The sequence below is a fragment of the Thunnus maccoyii genome, chromosome 15, assembly GCF_910596095.1.
Source record: "Thunnus maccoyii chromosome 15, fThuMac1.1, whole genome shotgun sequence".
NCBI classification, from domain to species: domain Eukaryota; kingdom Metazoa; phylum Chordata; class Actinopteri; order Scombriformes; family Scombridae; genus Thunnus; species Thunnus maccoyii.
Genome location: NC_056547.1, coordinates 3,552,158 through 3,571,806, shown reverse-complemented (window position 1 = coordinate 3,571,806; position 19,649 = coordinate 3,552,158). Strand labels below are relative to the sequence as shown.

The following is a 19,649-nucleotide window of genomic DNA, read 5'->3' as shown; positions in this document are numbered from 1 at the left end:
TTATTTTTTCTTATTTATTTTTTGGGCTTTTTAAGCCTTTATTAGATAGCGGACAGCAGAGAGAAATGAATGGAGAGAGAGAGAGATTAAGAATAACGTGACAAAAGTCTGTCGCCTACAAAGCTCCGATTGGCTCGGTTGTTTTTCCAACTCAGGAAAACTTAACTCAGTTTGGTCGTGCAGCTTCTACGGAAAGGGCGGGAAAATCCGCTTATTTACATTATCAATGAATCTGCTGATTATTGTCTCGGTTAATCGTTAAGTCTATAAAGTGTCATATAAAAGTGAAAAACGCTTGTTGTGATTTTCCACCACCCAAAAATATTCAATTATAGAACACATTAAAGCAGTAAATCTTCGCATTTGTAGAAGCTGAAACCAGAAAATTTCCTGCATTTTTATGTGTTTAATCAATTATCATAATATTTGCTGATTCATTTTCTGTGTGCAGAATTAAAATATGTTGGAAACCATATTCATCTGTATGAATTACTGAAATATTTTGGAGAAGTGTGCAGCGATATAGAGGCCTGAACTCAGGCTAGCAAGAATGATTCATGGGCATCAAACTGTATAAAATTAATATTATATTAGGTGTGTAAAAATGTGACGTATTCCAGCATCATTAAATCATTTTATTGCATTAATTGTTTAATATTTTATATAATAAACTAATTTACAGTCTTTAGAAACAAACTGATTTTACACTTGTTGTAGGACTTGCTCAAAAGTTTTCCTTGACGAAGGGAATTCACCTGCTGTTGGGTGAGGTTTTGTTCTTTCTCAATGATGTTGCAATGCATTGTGGGATTTCCCACTCCTCCTACGAAACCACTGCACGCTTCCTTCTTCCCGTGTGTCCTTCCTGAATGTGACTACAATTACATTTTTACTTTTTTTTTTTTTTTTTTTTTACCTAGAAATGCCGCCTAAACAGAAACCTTCCCCGGGTTTCAAACAGAGCTTTTTTTGTGTCTTGTAGCGCCGCTGCCAAGAAACTATTTCCTATTTACACTGAGTGTGTGTGAGAGACGGAGACTGAACGCTCCAGATTCCTACGAATCCTAAATTTGGAGAGCAGCAGGATGGCAGGATGAGGCTAATTCAATCAGTTGAAAATGAAAACAGAAACTATGAGTTCAGTCTCATTTATGTGTTAAACAGTCAGATGTGAGTATGACCAGAAGTCCAATTCAGAAAGGAAATGCTCTATGGAAATCATATTCATGAAAGATGAGCTGTCGATTTATTATGTTCTAACATTTCTGAAAAGTAAAATCATCTTTCTGTTTTTCATCTTTTTTTTTCTGCTGCAAAGCTGAAGAGGATTCGAGAGGAAAGAGAACATCTGTTCACCTGTTCATGCAAAGAGCAGCTGCTCCTGATGTTTTGGTTCACGCTTTATCATGTAATTGAATCTAACAGGGTTAGTTGTGTAATGATATGCAATCATAATGTATTTACAGCAATAGCTTTTACATTACAGATCCTAAAAAGGGAGGTTTGTATGCAGCCTCGCTTCAGATTAACTAAAGAATAATATTTAATCTAATCGCCCTCTCATACGCTTCTTAAGATTTATTGTTATCAATATTATCATCATTAGGTTTATTTCTAATTTCCAGCATCTTTCCACTAAAACTCGTCTGGGAAATAAAAACAGGTCACAACATATCGAGTCCCAGGTGACCGAAGACGCAACAAACTACTAAATAAAAGTAATTTATTCATGACGAGACTGAGGACACATGAAATGTCTTAGTTGTTTATCAGGTAAAAAGACCAAATATTTGTTGTAAACAGCTTCATAAATGGACAGATAATTAAGTATACTTTGTTTGAAAGTCAAGTCATCATGAAATTAATGTTTACTGGGCTAAAAGGTTAGGCTCACTCAAAACGTTGAGGACTCTCTTTAATGGCTGTTAGTCATTTATTTTGACATTTTATAGAAAAATAGAATCACAAACAGGCTTATTGCCAAGTAGGTTTGCACATACAATGATTATCTTGTTAAGTCAGGTGATTATAAATAATATAAATAAAACTTTACAATAAAAAATAAGTAAAAGTATATTCTAAGTGAGTGAACGGAGGAGTTTAAGAAATATTGACAGGGACTGTAGATGTAATAATATAAATAATTGCATTAAAGTAAGGCGTCATGTCGGATATGATGGGTTCACAGATATCATATATGTAAATATGTACTTTAATTACTGAAAATAAAGTGGATTGAATACTTAATAATGAAGCATTTTTGCAAGACTAGATATTACATCATGTTCTTCAGTAAAAGACAAGTTAACATTTTAAAAACTGATTACTGGGTTTTATGTAATTCATTATTTGGTTGAAACACAGACTCCTATATGTAATTTTTGGGGCATCTTATTTTATATTTTATGGTTTTATTGGAGACAGTAGAGAGATGGGACACGACCTACAACAAAGGTCTCTGGTAGGACTCGAACCGGGGACGTTGCAGTTCATGGTTGACGGATTGAACCCCTACGACACCATTTAATTCAATATAATGTTGTTGATATGCAGTACATATCATGATACCGTAAAATGTCTCTAAACATATTTAGCTTTTTGTGATTTTCTGTTATTTTTATACTATTGAGATGTCGGATGTTAAACATGTTCAAAAGTTCTAAAACTTGAGGTGAACGTAAAATGTAACGGCCATCGTTGCTAAGGTTGTTGCTAAGGTTGTTGCTAAGGTGTTTCCATGGGTTGTTCACGTTGTTCACTCTTGATTTCGGATCAGATTGGGGCTCGAACATGTACAGGTGGATTTGAGAAGTTTATATTTCGATTAAAGAACTGCTACTGCTGCTACTATAGTTTGTTGTGGGCTCATCAGGAGGCGGGGCCTTAAAGTGACAGGAGCTAAAACGGCCTGTTTCAGACAGAGGCTGAACTGAGGGGCTGCATGACGGGCCAGTAGAAGATAAATAAGGAGTTTTTAACTGGAAATCATGCAAAGATATTCCAGTAGAGCCCCAGAATATAAATATAGAGCTGGAAATGTGCGTGATACTTCTTCTCCTTTCAAAAAGAAAAACTGATCATGAATAAAATTAACAGAAAGAATGGCGAAACCCAGCAAACTTAATATTAGAGATGCAAACATAATATAAAAATCCAATATCGCCATTAAACCATAAAATACACTCCTGTCTGCTTACAGTTACTTGCACATTGCTTTCAATGGCTTAATACACCCAAAAGCAATTGTGTTTTACCATGGTAACAGTGGCAGTTGACAAATTTGTCTCACCAGTACACAGACATATTGCCCAACTCTACTTTGAGGGGAATTCGGGGAAAGTAATTTGAATTCATTTGCCACACTGGTAACCTGTTCATTAGTGGTGGCAGCTGAGTTTTTCACTTTATTTCAGCCGTGCGAAGCAGCTCAGCGGAGGAGCTGCTGTCAAACAGACACAGAGACAAAAAAAAAAGTGGAAAATGGGCCGAAGCAGCTTTTAGAAAAACTGCCTCTCGCCTGGAAAGTTGTTGGCTCCGACTGTGGACCAGCTGGGAAAAGCTGGAAAAGCTGGGAAACGTGAATGAGAAACATCTCCGTTGCATTAAAAAAAAACAAAACACGCAGCTTAAGTTCTCTTGAGCAAGGCAGCGCTCTCTCTCTCCCAGGGGAGTTTATCACGAGGCGGCAGCAGACGCCTGCGGTGATACCGGGCGGCCCCCAGGTGTGAACGTGAGGAAACATATGAATATCAATGAGGATGCTGATGGAAAACAGGGAACGCTGCTCAGTGAGCTTTTTCTGGATAAATGAGGGTTTGAACAAGGTTCAAATTAACGATCCAGACAGGAAAGGAGGGGGGTTCTTCAACAAATCACAGTTCGGGAAGGAGGGGGGGGGAAGCTAATCTAAGACGTTTTTTGTCTGATGAGCGCATCAGTGCTGCTGGTCACTCATGTGTTGAGTGATTGAGAAACACACACTGCAGGCTTTAATGAGAAAATAAGCATTCTTTTCTCTGTTCATGAATAAAAATGACTTCTTGGAGATTTAAAGGGGAAAAAAAAAAAAAATCTAAATAATATCAGCAGTGTTAACAAATACAGCATCTGTTTTTGAAGTGTTTCGCTTGGAAAAAAAAAAAAAGATATCCAAAAAACAAAAGTGACACCTACTCTCACCAGATGATTGATGGCATGAAACAAAAACAAATTCAGCTACTTACAAAAAAAAAAAAAGGACATTCAGTAAATTATGTCAAAATGACAAAATGACACACTTTCACTGAGTGGATATATTTTAGGAAAGAAATTCAGGTGACAGCCTAATTTTCGTCCTCAATAAGAAACCTGCAACATTTTTGGGAAATATGAATCTCTTTTTGTAATTGATTAATTCAACTCAATTCAATAAAAGTAATTTTTTCTAGCAAAAAAAAAATTGAAAAAAAAAATCACTGGTTCCAGCTTTTTAAGAGTGAATACTTTCTGATTTTCTTAATGATGTTCTTTGTATGACAGTAAACGGAATATTTTTGGGTTTTTTGAGTGTTGATTGGACAAAAAAAAGGAACTTGTGATGGACATTTCTGCTATTTTCTGACATTTTATCAATCAATTGATATGGAAAATAATCATTACAGCCCTAGAAGTCAAGTGCAGTAAACTAACAAAATTAAGAAACAAATATACTAAAAAATGAAAATCTCTACACTTGGCTTAAGTTTGATTGTTACAGGAAAAAATGCCACTCTGTATGGTTTGATATTTCAAAAAATAGTGAGCCAATTGTGTTTGTTTGTTGTTGTTTTTTTTGGCAATCCAAAAAACACCAACAGAGTCTGTCAGTCAATAAACAATCAAATAAAAACTCTAGTGTTGGCTGACTAGCTTGACAGCAGTTGAATGCTGACAGACAGCTAACGCTAGCAGATACTGTAGAAGTCTATACAACAGTCTGAATCCCCCCCCCCTCCCCGTTATACTTTTGACACACATCACATCAATATTTTAAATTCTTCATTTTTATGTGGAGCTATCCAGAGCAGTCAGAGCTGATCAGCAGCTTCTCCTCTCAAGTCTGTTAAACTGGAACGTTAGCCGTAACGTTAGCTAACGTAACAATAGCTCGACAGCCACAGTGAGACTGAGAGCTGTCAACACACGTACGCAGTGACACTTCTGAACACAATCGGAGCTGAAATGATCATTCAATTAGGCAGTCGGCAGAGAATAAATCTATTTTAATAACTGATTTGTTGTTTTGGTCATTTTGAAAGCAAAAATGTCAAACATTCACATGTTCAAGCTTCTAGAAAATGAAGATGTTTGAAGATGATTTGCAGCTTTTCTTTATTTTAAGCCTTGAGCTTTCACCATTTTCTGACATTTTACAATCCAAGAAAACCTACTAATACATAAAGGTATGTGTACTTTTCTTTTCACCTTATTTATCATCCACAATCCATTTTCTACAAGTTCTTCTTTCAGTTCTTGTACTGAAAATGAGATGATTATACACTCACTGAGCAATTTATTAGGAACACCTGTGCAATCTAATGCAATCCAATACAACAACTCTGCTATAAATTCTACTTTTACAGAGCTTCCACAGTTTCAGATAGTTGGATAGAGGACACAAGGAGGGGAAGGAGACCTCCTCAACGGCTGACGGAGGAGAGAGTCAGCAGCTTTAGATTCCTGTGCGTCCACATCATTTTGAAAGGAAAAATGTCAAACCTTAACAAGTTCAAACTTCTAGAAAATGAAGATGTTTGAAGATGATTTACTGCTTTTCTTTATTTTAAGTGAAAGTAATATCTTTATAAGCCTTGAGCTTTAGTGACCTTTCACCATTTTCTGACATTGTACAAACCAAGAAAACCTACTAATACATAAAGGTATGTGTATTTTTCTTTATCCATCCACAATTTCATTATTTTCTACAAGTTCTCATTTATTTAATGTGACTGAAAATGAGATAGTTATACACTCACTGAGCACTTTATTAGGAACACCTGTGCAATCTAATGCAATCCAATACAACAACTCTGCCATAAAAATTCTACTTTTACAGAGCTTCTACATTTGGGACTCGAGGAAGGGAAGGAGACCTCCTCAACGGCTGACAATCCGTGAGTCTGAGGAGGAGAGAGTCAGCAGCTTTAAATTCCTGTGCGTCCACATCAGTGATGACTTCACCTGGACGTGTAACCCAGTGGACCCAGCTGGTCAAGAAAAGCACAACAGCAGCTGTGAGGAAATCTGGCACGTCGATCGAGGAGTCTCAGCAGCTTCTACAGTTGCATCTCCACCAGCTGCGTCACTGCGTGGTATGAGAACAGCACCGCCGTGGACCGCAAACGCCTACGCAGGGCGGCGACGCCTGCCGAGAAGATGGTCGGGGCGTTTCTACCATCTCCATCGCCGGAGAGGAGTCCGCAGAAGAGCCTGAAGCATCATCAAGGACTCCACCCACCTCCAAACACAGGTTTTACACACTTATGTCCTCCGGTAGGAGGTGCAGAGGTGTGAAATGTTGGACCTCTAGCCTGAAGGACGGCTTTTACCCAACAGATCCTAACCCACCTCGCCATACAGGAAGCTTCAGTCTTGCCTCGCTTGTAAATCGATTTGGATAAAAGCGTCCGCCTAATGACTAAATGTAAATGTTTGTATCGTTTATGGCCCCGTTTGCATAAAGCAATGACCTCCTATAAATATACTAATGGGCCCGTTTGACCTCCTTTCAGAGAATCCAGGCTCAAACAAAGGCTTCTCTGACAATGTCTTAAATGTGTAGTTGTGTTTTTTTTATATTGTGTCTGAGGCTCTGACATCATGTGACCTCCCTCTGCGGCGTTCCAGACTGCTGATGAAGCTGTGGGCGGAACTGAACTACAGATCGATGTTAAACTGATTGGCCTGGAGGGGAAACTACGGTTACGGCTCACAAACAAGGTGACATATTTGTCAGTGATCGGTCCAGACAGACACTTCATCATCATCATCATCATCATGTTGGAGGACGACATGTTTATTGTTGGGGTTGTTTACCAGTCACACGGCTCCCTGCGGCGCCGGATGAAGACAAGCTTTCTATACCTCTTCTTCTTCTTCTTCTTCTTCTTCTTGCAGACGACAGAAGTGAAGTCTTATTGTTTTATTTGCATGTTACATAAATATTAATTACTTTACAGAGCTGACAGCCACGCAAACACAACTGTTTTTATCTCATGTGCAAATATAAACCATTTGCATTTATCTTGTATTTTATTGTATTTACTGTATTATTTTCACTGCACACACACACACACACACACACACACACATGTATTTTTAGGAATATGTCATTAACACATAAATCACATCTCCGCTTTCTGCTTTGACCCATGCAGGTTTTTTTCGGAGAAGTTGATGCTGATATTTCTGGACTCAATCCGCTGTTTTGTGCCAGTTTTCGATATCCTAATATTCGGTCTCCTCCTGCCAAAAATTTTCAAACAATTACAAGTATTCCGTGTTTCCCCCAGTTATTCTTGGCAGTGTGGAAAAAGCCTCTCTGCAGCAGCATGTAGCCCACAAGACATTCAAACTCCATTACCATTACCATTAATATTTACTGTTGTTACACAGTTTTTCCACACTAATGTGATCAAGATCAATATTTTTTTCATCAGGATAGATTCAAGTGATATTTCCCAAAGAAATGGGATCAAACATCATCTTACAGCAGGTGTCATATCAGATACGGATGCTGTTAAATGATATCTGATTCTTAATAACCAAAAGAGATGCTCTGATTATCTCAGATTATCTGAGATACCGATCAGAATCAGTTGATATAACACGATCAGTCGTCCTTGAATTTGCCGACGTGGGGGGAAAAAAAAACATAAAAATAGGTGATGCAAATAAAAAAAAAAGGTAGTTAAACTGTGTTTTTCCTGCCAAGTCTCCACCTGAAGTACACTTTGGGAGTTGTAAATGAAAACAGGTTTTTGGAGGATTATTTTTAGATGTAGGTAGAGTTTTGTGATCAATATCACATACATGTCTTGAGCAGAGCGGGGTGATATTTCAGTTGAACGTTTACATCCAAATTTAGTGCAAATTTTAAACAAAATTTCCAGATTATCAGCAAAAAGATTCAAATTAATGCAAATTTCTATCCACTGCTGGTTAAGAGTTCTGTATTCTCCAGTCGATGCCGTTAAGCAAAAGAAGAAGACGCAACGAGATGACGTCGTTAAAGGAGTCGCAGTCGAACCTTAAACGGTGAAAAATATGACGGAAATGTGACGTTTCTGTCGCAGCGTCCTCATCGCTCCACAAACATCGGATGTTTTCACCTGAAGTGAACGGTCACATGCTTCATGCACGTCACGATTCATTCGCCGAGTCGTCTGTTTCCGTCGCATTTTGTCGCATTTTTCTTTTATCAATTTATAAAAGTTTTGCAATATTTTGAGATTTTTTATCGTATTTTCATCATTTTCAGTCAGGTTTTATTTTTTTATGTGTAAACTGGAAATGAGAATAGAATCAGGTGGATAGAAACACTTGATATTATCGTTTAGCTAAATAATATTATGATAATACGATCGTTTCATGTTATCGTTCTATAAAATTCTGTCATTAAAAATGATTCTTTACAAGCAACGGAAAGAAGTTTAGTGTCAGAAGTTTTTGTTTTTACACATATGAAGAGTTTGCACTGATTCAACTGTTAATAGTTCTTTCGATTTCACAACCAGTTTATAAAATGTTAGAAATATAATGAAAAAGTGAATCATAATTTCCTTAATTTGTTCAACAAACATCCCAAAACTTCAAAGTATTCAGTTTACTACAGTAGAAAACTCTCTTCAAGCTGCACATGGTGATTTTTGGGGTATTTTAGGCGTCTAAAGTTCATTGATTATCAAATTTGTTAGTTTCTGTCAATCAACTCGTCTCATGTAATGTGTAACATTTATGGGATTTTGCATATATTTGCCATATCTGTATATATCAAATATCCTTAATAATGTTGTAACAGTGATTTAAACCTTATTCTGCTTTTTCTAAACGGCATTTTGTTACTGAAAGCTCAGCAGTGAACTGGAGATGCAACAAGTGTACGGCTGCGTTACTGTTGTCTGGATGCTTTACGACAACAGAAACTGCAACTTCACCAGGTGTAAAGATTTACTTTATCATCTGATCTTTCCAAAAAAAAAAAAAATCATTGTGTGAACATAAGAGGGATAAAACTGCCATTTCTGAGAGAGAGAGAGAGATTGTAACGGTAAATAATTCATAACAGCCCCATAGATGTGAAATAAATAACCCAGAGTACGCAGGAACATATTCATATTTCGGAGTATTAAGTTTAAGTCGGAAAATTGCCGTACATGGGTAAAAGCCTTTTCACAGCAGGAACGAATATCGGTGCGGATTATTCACACATAACTTTAAAGAAATTGATTTCATGGTGTGTAATGAAAGCTTCCATACTGGTGCAGAATCACAACCATATTCATTTCTGCACATTTTTGGATCGCAAGAGAGAGAGAGAGAGAGTAAGAAAAAACCATCAGCCAATAAAAAAAAAAAAAAATCCTTCAGACAAGTGATTATTAAAGATGATCAAACAACCAAAAGAAGGACCCTGTTTATGTCTCTTCAAACTGGGAACCCTGACTGGATACTGGATCGATCAGTATCCAGTCACAAACCCTTAAAGCCTTCCAGTCGACGTGGAAGGTGGGTTTGGTCCAACAGCAGCCGTGCAGATCCAATACAGCAAGTATGTGTGTGAGTGTGTGTGTGTGTGTGTCGAGTTTCCCCATGAAGAGCTCCAGCAGCGCGCACACACACACACACACACACACACAGTGTTTCTGACCAGCCCTTGCTCTCCAGTGACTCACCACACACACACACACACACACACACACACAGAAAATCACCGCCACTTCACTCACTCACGCACAATCTGGCACGCTCGTACTCGCTTTCCCAAACACACACCCACACACAGCCTCACTCACTATTTCATAAAGCACCAATAGCACAGTAAATGTGTGTGTGTGTGTGTGTGTGTGTAAGTGTGTGAAATAAAAGCAGAAAAAGAGGAGTGGAAGTGGAAAAGTGGGGAGAAAAAAAAAAGTCAGTGCAGCTGTCATGCATGCTTTCTGCATGTGTGTGTGTGTGTGTGTGTGTGTGCATGTGTGTGTGAAATAAATAGCAGTTTGACAGAGCAACAAAATATTAGCTGTCACATAGCGTGTGTGCGTGTGTTCGTTCCGGCTTGTATAGCTGTCATAAACCCCTCGTGACTGAATGCCATTGAGATCAACACAAACCCAGAATGGGGTCCGTTTCAAATCGGCCACAAATAATAAAAAAACATGCGTTGAGCGGCAGTTTTTCAGCGATAAAAACCAACGATGTGAACAGTCTAAGCGGTGAAATAAAAGCTTACTACCGCTGCTGCTGCAGAGAGAGAGAGTGAGCGTGTGTGTGTGTGTGTGTGTGTGTGTGTGTGTGTGTTGTGGGTGATTGAGGATTGGGGTGACAGGTCAGGTGGCGACAGCAAACGGCAAATACAGCTGCACTTCCTAGGAACTGGCAAAATGTGTGTCAGTGTGTGTCAAAGAAATAGCAGCGTGTCAGAGCAAGAGGAGGAAAAGCGAGAGAGAGAGTGTGTGTGTGTAGAAGTCTCCAAGCAAGGAGGAGAAAGCGCACATGAGGGTGTGTGTGTGTGTGTGTGTATATGTGTGTGTGTGTGTGTGTTGGGGTTTGTGACAAATAAATAGCAGCCAGAGAGCAAGCGAGCGCGCTCTGATTCGGAGACTGGCAGCATGACTGACTGATCCCTGCATCCATATCATAGGATTAAAAAGCCTGACACGGCGGCGATACAATAGCGGCAAAATATGAGACAAAAAAAAAAGTCGGTCAATGGAAACGGAAATGTGATTATGAACCAGAACAGGCGAGAGGGAGATAATATTAAAAAATCTGACACACTTTCAACAAGACCCATACAGTGGCATTGGCGGCGGCGGCGGTGGTGGTGGTGACGGGGAGGAGGTGGCGGTTAATGCTGTCACCGGGCAGTATAGAGAGGGGAGGGAAGGACGGGGAGGGAGGAGCTGCTGCCAAATATGAGCCTCTCCAGTGTTTTCCAAGAGCCAAGACACACTTCAGTCACACAGTCAGGGATGAGGCAGAGGGTAAAAACCTGCCCAAATTCAGTTTACACACCTGTTCCTCTAAGCCTGACAGAAAATATTCCTCCTGTATGTCCTTCAGACCAGCCAGGAGTCACATGAGGACAGCGAAGGGGAAAAAAAACCCCAGAAATAACAAAAATGGTTCATTATGTTTGCCTGAGAGAGGTCATAGGTCATCATGTTTTGTTTTTGTTGGTTTTTTTCCCCCGTCTACTGCCACATCACACTGCATATGGCCTGAGCCGGCTTGCGAGGCACACCTAATTATTCATGATTTTATGTAACAAGATTTGGGTAGAAAATTAGGTCGGAGGAACATACTGAGCATGAACTGGAAGGACTTGGAAAAGGGAAAAGTTTGATTCTGAGCAGATTAATAACAAAAAAAAAGGACTGCCATATTATATATACTGACGATCAATATACCAGTTTAAAAGAAAAACCCACAATCTGGGTCAACACACCAGTTAGAAGCCAGTTTGTCTTTACAACAGCCATCATTTCTGTACCAACCAGTTAAGAATTAAAAAAAAAACATTGTTAAACATACACCTGTTAGCCAAACTGCCAATAGTAGATGAGTCATTAACATCTAACTATACAAACTTGTTTCCATATAAACCAGTTAAAGCCAGTCTAATATTTGGATACTGACAGACAGTTTCTTTATAAACCTGTTAAAAACCAGACTGCCATATCATACACTGCCAATCCCAGTCTATAAACAGCCAAAATACCAGTTTAAAACAAACACTTTTCCTTTTGCACAATCTGGGTCAAAACACCAGTTATGAACCAGTTTCATAATTTCTATACAAACCTGTCAAAAAAATGAAACACATATACCTGCCAACAGCAGATAAATTGTTAAAATCTGTCTATACACACACACTGGTTTCCATATAAACCAGTTAAAACCTTAGGCAACTGACAAGTCAATTTCTTTATAAACCAGTTAAAAACCAGACTGCCACACACACTGACAGTCTGATCCTTATACAAAACAGATTAAAACCAGGATACTGGACATACTGGCAGCTTGCTTCTATGGAAAACCAGTAGAAAACCAGTCTGCCATTATCTGGCATGAAGTCAACGTACAGACAGACCAGTCCTTTTATGAAACAAGTCAACAACAAACCGTTTCTATATGACGTTAAACCACTTAAATAACATTATTCGGAAAACTTAACCCACTTATTGGTTTCTATACTGAGCCGTTAAAGACGTTAAATTAATAAACTAACGGTCCGTTTTAATGTAAAACAGTTAATATCAAACTGATCGGCAGTCAGTATGTGCACCACCGGTCCGCTTCTATACAAAACACACATTAAAGCGACTCTAACGTTAAAGACAGTCCGTTTAAACACATAAACCTGTTACAAACCGAACAAGCTTAAAAACTGCCGGTCGGTTTCTCTAAAAACCAGTTAAAAACCAGTCTGCCGTTCGCCGCCTGTGTGTTTCTATACAGCCCGCTGACGGCGGCTTCACCTCAGATGACCCAACCAGCCAGACTGGCTGTCTGCTAGCTAGCCCCGTTTGAACCTCACATACAGCGGGCAACAGCAACACTTGAACCGACACACTACAAACCAAACTGTCACTTGCTCTACCGTTGCCGTGTCACGAGAAAAAAAACAAAAACACCGGGATTATTTTCTACTTGGCTCGGCGAGAGTAACGCTAACTCGGAGGGGGGAAGAAGGAGAGAGGGAGCCAGCCAAAACAAATGCGTTTCCCGACATGAAAGCACAACATCCAGAGACGGGCAGCCACGTTTCGTGCTGCTGTGTGCGGGGAAAGGCGAAGCTAAAGCTACACAACTTAGCTTCACCGGGCTGCTCGTCATTAGCAGGGGCTAAATGGCTAACGGCTAGCTCCGCTGGCTAATAAATTTATTATGTGCACTTTCACCGGGGGTGGAGGGGGGACGGCAAAAGTTAGCTACCAAAAAAAAAAACAACGCAAACCGGATGACATTCACTTGTCTGACAACTATCCTCAAATATATCCCGAGACCAGTCGGTCGACTAAAGTTGCCTGACAGCCAGGTATCTAACTGTTTTAATTCTAGTTTGGCTGCCGTGGAGGTTTGCTGGGTGATAGCAAGGTGATTCCCACTCTGAGAGGCTGTGATGGAGGGGACGGTCGCTAGCAGCGGCAGCCTGGGCAAACACAGCCGGCCAGCCAGCCAGCCAGGCGGCTAGTCTGGCTGCAACCAAGCCGCTTTAATAACTTCACTTTTGCGGTCACTTTGGTCAAAATTTCTCTCTAGGAGTTAAATAAATAAGAAGTTTCCCTTGTGTCCTACCTGTGTGTAGTCTCTGGGTGCAGGGTGCGACAGACTGGAAGTTGATTATTCCCAGATATCCAGAGTGGTGCGGTGCGGGGCGCATATAGCTAGCGCTGGGTACAGTAAAGATTGTAGCATAGCTAACCTAAAGACAACAGTAGAGAGGAGAAAAAAAAGCCTCCTCGTTGCTCATAGGGGGGATCGACGACAAAAACCACATGATCTTTTACGTCAGCATATATTTGCATAGGATGCCAAATTTATGTTTCGCGTCCAGGTGACGTGCAAATGTACAGAAAAGTTTGATTATGGCGCTGCCGGACGCTGGCACGGCTGGTCGGGTTGCGGTGGAGAGGCGCAGGCATGTTGCAGCCATGCACCCCTGTCCCCCTCCTGCAGCTCTGATCTGCACCCGTCTGCTGTTTCATGATTTACAGCTCGGATGGCTGTTACTAAACATCACTGTTACCTCCTTGTATATTCATGTAGGAGCTCACAGCACACCTGTGGTGCTCTATATTGAGTTTATAATCACTTTATCTCATGCAATGCCACTTTTATCTGCAGGGGTATCACCATACTGCATCTGCAACATTACTATCGAGACTTTCAGTCTGGTATATAGTATCCTCTCTTTTTACAATCCTTATCATGACTCTTTTACCTAAATACTTATATGGGCTAATAAAAACAAAATGATTGCGAAAGCTCATCTTCATAACGACGTATAAATAATAAACATGATGTAAGACACAGAGCAGAAAAATAGCAAACTGTGTTCATTTTCTTTTAACACCTGTTTGATCCTGGAGCTGACCTCACAAACAGCAACCTGCTGTGGTGCAGCAGCAGCAGCATCGCCCCTGAGAGCAGCTCATGTTAAATCACAGTATGAGAAATCTGAGCTACTTTTGATCGTAAAGAGATGTGGGAGTGGAAGTTTCCCCCGTTGGTCAGATTGCTGTCTGCATTTCATCAGGCTCATGTATTTTTGATAAATGGGCTTGTTGTAGCTGATCAGAGGCAATAAATGTAGAAACATCCCCTCACGCACGTGTGAAAAGATGACAGAGAGTGACACCTACAGGTGCAGCTGGGAGCTACATCCTGCATGATTATTATGGTTTTCGCTGTCGTTTATGGTTAACATATACAGTGTTTAGTTTATGAGATATTCCCACAGTCGCAGAGGAGTCTCAGCTGATTCCGTGACCTTTGACCTCTCAGGTAAAATGTGCATGTTTACATGAAAATGAGAGGAAACAAGCTGCTAATTATCCTGGATGTGATTCAATGATTGAACAGCCTTTGTTTAAACACATTACTGTTAGAATATTGATTAGCAGATTTTAGCAGTATGAATAATTTTAGTTAAATTTGAATTGACTGCATCATTGATTCATGAATTTCTTTTTTTTTTTATAGCAGCATGACTCTTTAGTGATAAAGAAAAATAATTTAATCTTTATTTAGTTTGCAGCTTTTTCCAGTGAGGTCAGAGGTCAGGCTACAGAGCAGCAGCAGCAGCTCTTGAATCCTTGATACTGTTTTATTGTCTTGCTCAAGGACACTGCAGCAGACTTGTGTTTGGGTTCAAACCCAAACTTACCAGAATAAAAGATAAATTCTCTCCTCAGTGGAGCAGCAGACCAAATTAATTTAATGTTGTTTTGATCTATGGTTTTATTTTATGGATATCAGCATTGGTTAATTATGGAGGAATGATTTGAACATTGAACTTTGAGCAGTAGACAAGGAAGCTTTCCAGGAGGTTTCAGAGTATCTCCAGTTAATGCATCACATTATGACACATCCTGGACTGGCTTTTTCACCTAAAAAATGATAAATACTTCTTGTGTCAGCCAGCTTGTTAATGACCCTAATTCTGCAAGGGCAGGTTTTCATCCTGCGCACCAGACGCCTGCGACTGCCTGCCAGTCAGGAGTTTATTCAAAGTCAAATCCACTCAAGAAACTGCTTATTAAGTGAGCTGCATATTTTATAACCATCAAAAAAAAACACACAATCCTTATTCTTGGATGCGGTGCGTTAAGAGACAAGTCGGTGAAAAATAATACAGGACGTTCAAAACAGTATTGACGCCACAGCCGAGCCATCTTTGCAGAAGAGTTTTCTGCAACTGGAAGCTCTTGCCAGTGTCTCCAGAATACACAATCAGGTAATGTTGCCAGGCAAGAGTGCCAGCTCTAGCCAATAGGCAGAGTTGTGGCCAACATTGCTTAGCAACAAAAGTTAAAAACTGAACCACTCAAGGCTTAAAATAGTCTTTAAAATAGTAATCAAGAGCCGTCAGTGTCACAATTTCTGCACATAAAAAGCTTGGGAGGCAAAAACCGCCCTGCCAAAAAACCAAAAAGATGACTTCAAAGTTTGTCTCCTGCCCTGACAAAAAGGACTGTTGTTGCAGAAGTGTGAATTGTTAACAACTGGTACCTCCGAAATATATTTAAAAGGGGGACCTCTCACACAATGAACTCGGAGAAAGCCAGCTGTGGTGGTCCAGGACTTCAAAAACCCAGAAGAGGAAAGAAAAACTCGGCTCAATCAAACCACAGAAGCCACTTATTTTTGTTTTTATTCACATTCGCTCATTAACCAGTTGGCCATTTGAATTTTGCGTTTTATGTGACACACCCTGGGAGGGAATTTGCATATTATTGTGGTTAGACAAAAAAAAAAAAAAAAAAAATCATGTATGTGTAAAACGACACATAATGAAAAGACATCAGAAATCAGAGCTACTAAGGAGGCTTTTAGCAGGTTTCCAATCACTCAGTGGTCATAAAGGTCAAAATATGACTGATGTAATCTTTCAAATTGCACACAGTAAAGTAAAAACGGCACAACACACAGCAGTTTTTTTTTCCTTTTTGTCTCGTTTCAGAAGCTTTTGCAGCTGCTGCCCTCCTTTCTCACAATTAATCAAATGAAGTAGCCTGAAAAGGAAAAATAAAAGTCATTACTCGGTGTCACAGTTCAGCACACTGTGCCGAGGGCCAGCGGGCGACTTTCCTACTGCTTTTACTTTTGAGAAGCAGTAATATTTAAGAGGCTGCATTTGTAACAGTACAACAACGAGATGGAAGTCTGGTAACCATTCAGCTCGAATGTAAGTAATGTGGTACAAATGCACAGTAAGAACATAACAAACTGCAGATTAAAACATATGGAGCAATATTTGCCGCTTCACCAAACATCAAGTTGATAGTTTATGCATCAGTGCAGAAGAAAACCCTTACATATACAGAAGGAATTACATTTTTTTACATACTGAAGTGAGTTAGTGAGTCTCTACATGGTGACTATTATGCAGCAACATTCATTGTGCAATAGAAAACGTGTCACTCTCTAAATGCTTACAGACTGCACTGTGTATGAAGAGATGTGTGATGATGTATGACAAAGCATCGATGGTGAAGTTGATAAGGTTGTTGATCAATAGTGACTCAGCAACAATTTTTACCAGCTGCAAAAGTTTCAAGCTTTCGTAAGTCACTTTATTTCAGTTTTGTGTCACACACTCCTACACTGAGGATGTTTATCGACTTTGATCTGACATGTTACATTCATCTAAATCAGTTACTCAGTTAAACCGCTCACAGTGTTTATGCAGTGTTTTCATTCATGTTCCTGTTTACATATGCTCAAGGGTTTTTCATTATCTCAACACAAAATACTTTAGCATGAAAGCTAACGCGGGTTGTTGTTCAGAGTCTTGTGTTGTGTAGCCGGATGCAATCAGGCTCAGTGTGACCGCCTGCTCTGCCGATGATCAAACACCACGTTGTCGCTTTATGCAGGATTTGATTTGCTGTATAGAAATAAGGACTCCAGCTAAGTAAGTAGATGAAGGAACAGTATTTAATCAAAATGATGTAAAACTAGGAGGCGCCATCATGAAATCAAAGAATTTAAATGATGAACCTTTTTAGTTTCTAATTTTTGGTTTCTGATTCACGGGACAAGTGATTTACAGAGCAGATACTATATGTAGCTGTTGTTTAATATCAGTTGGACTTTATGGGCCTGATCCCACCACCAATTATAACATATCTACTGTACATCTACATATAAATATACACAGTGACAAAAATAGTGTTTTTCCTATTGGACATAGTGCATAAACAAGTTAAAAAGAGTCGACTAAAAATAACAAATTTACACACCAAAATGATTGTGTGCAGACTGTAACATACGCCGCCGCCTCACATTTTTTACTGCTCCCCCAGGTCAGATAGGCTGAGCTGCTGCACTGATAGTACCAGTGACTGGCTGGTGCATCATAATCAGAGCGAGGTGTTACATGCATATACATGGAGGTTATGAGCTCTGGCTCTGGGCCTCTGTGGCAGCGCTGCACTGCTCACATTGACTTTGCTGACTTTGTGTCTTGGCCAGAAAGTCAAAACCTTTTCAAGGGATCACAGCCAAAACGGCTGAGAGTCTTTGTTCTACAAAACAGTGAACAACCTTGAACATCCTTCACTGCAGCTCCAGACCGAGATGTTCAAAGTCACCAACAGTCTGTAGAAAGGATGGTTTTTTTGTGTATTTATACACTCGTTTAGGAAAACACACAATTGCTGTTTCTCTCCATGCAACATGTATGAATACTAGCGAGTTGTGCACATGTTGTTTTATTAACATGTGCTGTTGTACAGGTAACACAAAATGTGCACTGAGCCAAACGGCACACATTCCCTGTAATGCTTTTTTCTCTATTCAAAGTGGGAACTCTGTATTAAAAAGGCTGTAACTTTGGATGATATTCAGTAGATTTGACTATGTGTCAAATTAGATTTGTCCCCCATCTATGCCATTGGAGGCACAATAGGAAGGGATCTATTAAAGTCCAGCTGAAATCACTGCAGACATGCCTTTTAATGTATTTTTAATAGTTTTGTATTATTATAAAAAAGATTTATTATGTTTTAAAAGAAGAAAGGTCTTTGGAAAAATATCAGAAATGCTACTTTTTGTCTCAGTTGTCGATGTCTGTGTTTGATTGACAGCAGCTGGCAGGCTACCGGTGTTAGCCTGTACGAACAGAGACAAAGTAAACAAACTGCTGTAGCTACAAGTCATCGGACAGACAGCGTGTCGCTAACAGGGATTTTGAATAGCAACAACCAAACCAGCATCTAACGGGTGTGAAGTGACATCTGCAGGTATGTTTAAATGCTGTTTAATGTGCTGCAGCTGAGCAGCTAGTTAGCTATCTAGCCTGCTAACTGACATTAGCGGTGCACTTTTCCCCGCTGAATGTTTGTTTGGTGGCTCGTACAACAAGTTAAGCTGCGGGAGAAGACGTGTTCATGTTTGTAAGTTAAATAAGAAGGAGACTTTAGCAAGAAAACTAATGGGTGGGTTGTTGTGTTGTGTAGCAGGATGCAATCAGGCTCAGTGTGACCGTCTGCTCTGCTGATGATAGATCGACACGATATCACTTTATACAGGATGTGATTGGCTGTAGTGAAATAAAGACTCCAGCCAGGATTTTCTTTTCTTTATCTCAACTTTTCATGTTTCTTTTGTAAATATTTTTGTGAATTCTTGCACTTTTATCATTAGTATAAAACATTTTAGTGTTCAATATTGTTCCATTGGTTCATTGGCTTTGCACGTAAGTGCTACTTGTACTGAAATCCATTATTGTATCATCAGTTGTATTGTTCTGCTCTGCTTGTGTACTTATCCATAATGGCATTTTATTTTTATTTGTTTTAATTATTTCACTGTTCTGTTTCCTGATGTGCATGTAGTTGTTACAGCAGCAGCAAATCAGAATACAGGAGGGATACTCTGATTCTGCTGCTGTTGTAACACCTGAATGTCCCCCCGGGGATCAATAAAGGTTATTAAAATATAAATTTCTCCCTTTTGGTTTCTGATTTTTTTCTCAAAAGAGAACACAGGACAAGTGGGCAAAACAGGCAGTTTAATTTCAGTTGGACTTTAACAGCCAGTATGAAAAGGAGGAATGATTACAGCAAACAAAAATGGTTTAAATGTTCATATAGGCACCTGGGTATTGTTTTTTAGTTGTTTTTTTAAAAAATCTACACAGTTTTGGTCACCTGGCTTGTGATATTTTACAAATTTCATGGGGG

General features: G+C 39.5%; 1 protein-coding gene across 4 annotated transcripts in view; it reads right to left on the bottom strand.

Moving 5' to 3' along the window:
* The window catches only part of LOC121912633 (zinc fingers and homeoboxes protein 2-like), a 140,896-nt gene extending 126,930 nt beyond the window's left edge, over window positions 1-13,966 (bottom strand). For all 4 annotated transcript variants that reach the window (XM_042434872.1, XM_042434870.1, XM_042434869.1 and 1 more), the window contains exon 1: window positions 13,537-13,966. The gene's annotated coding sequence lies outside the window, so the exon portion shown is untranslated. The remainder of the gene's footprint in view (window positions 1-13,536) is intronic.
* Window positions 13,967-19,649: the final 5,683 nt, after the last annotated feature.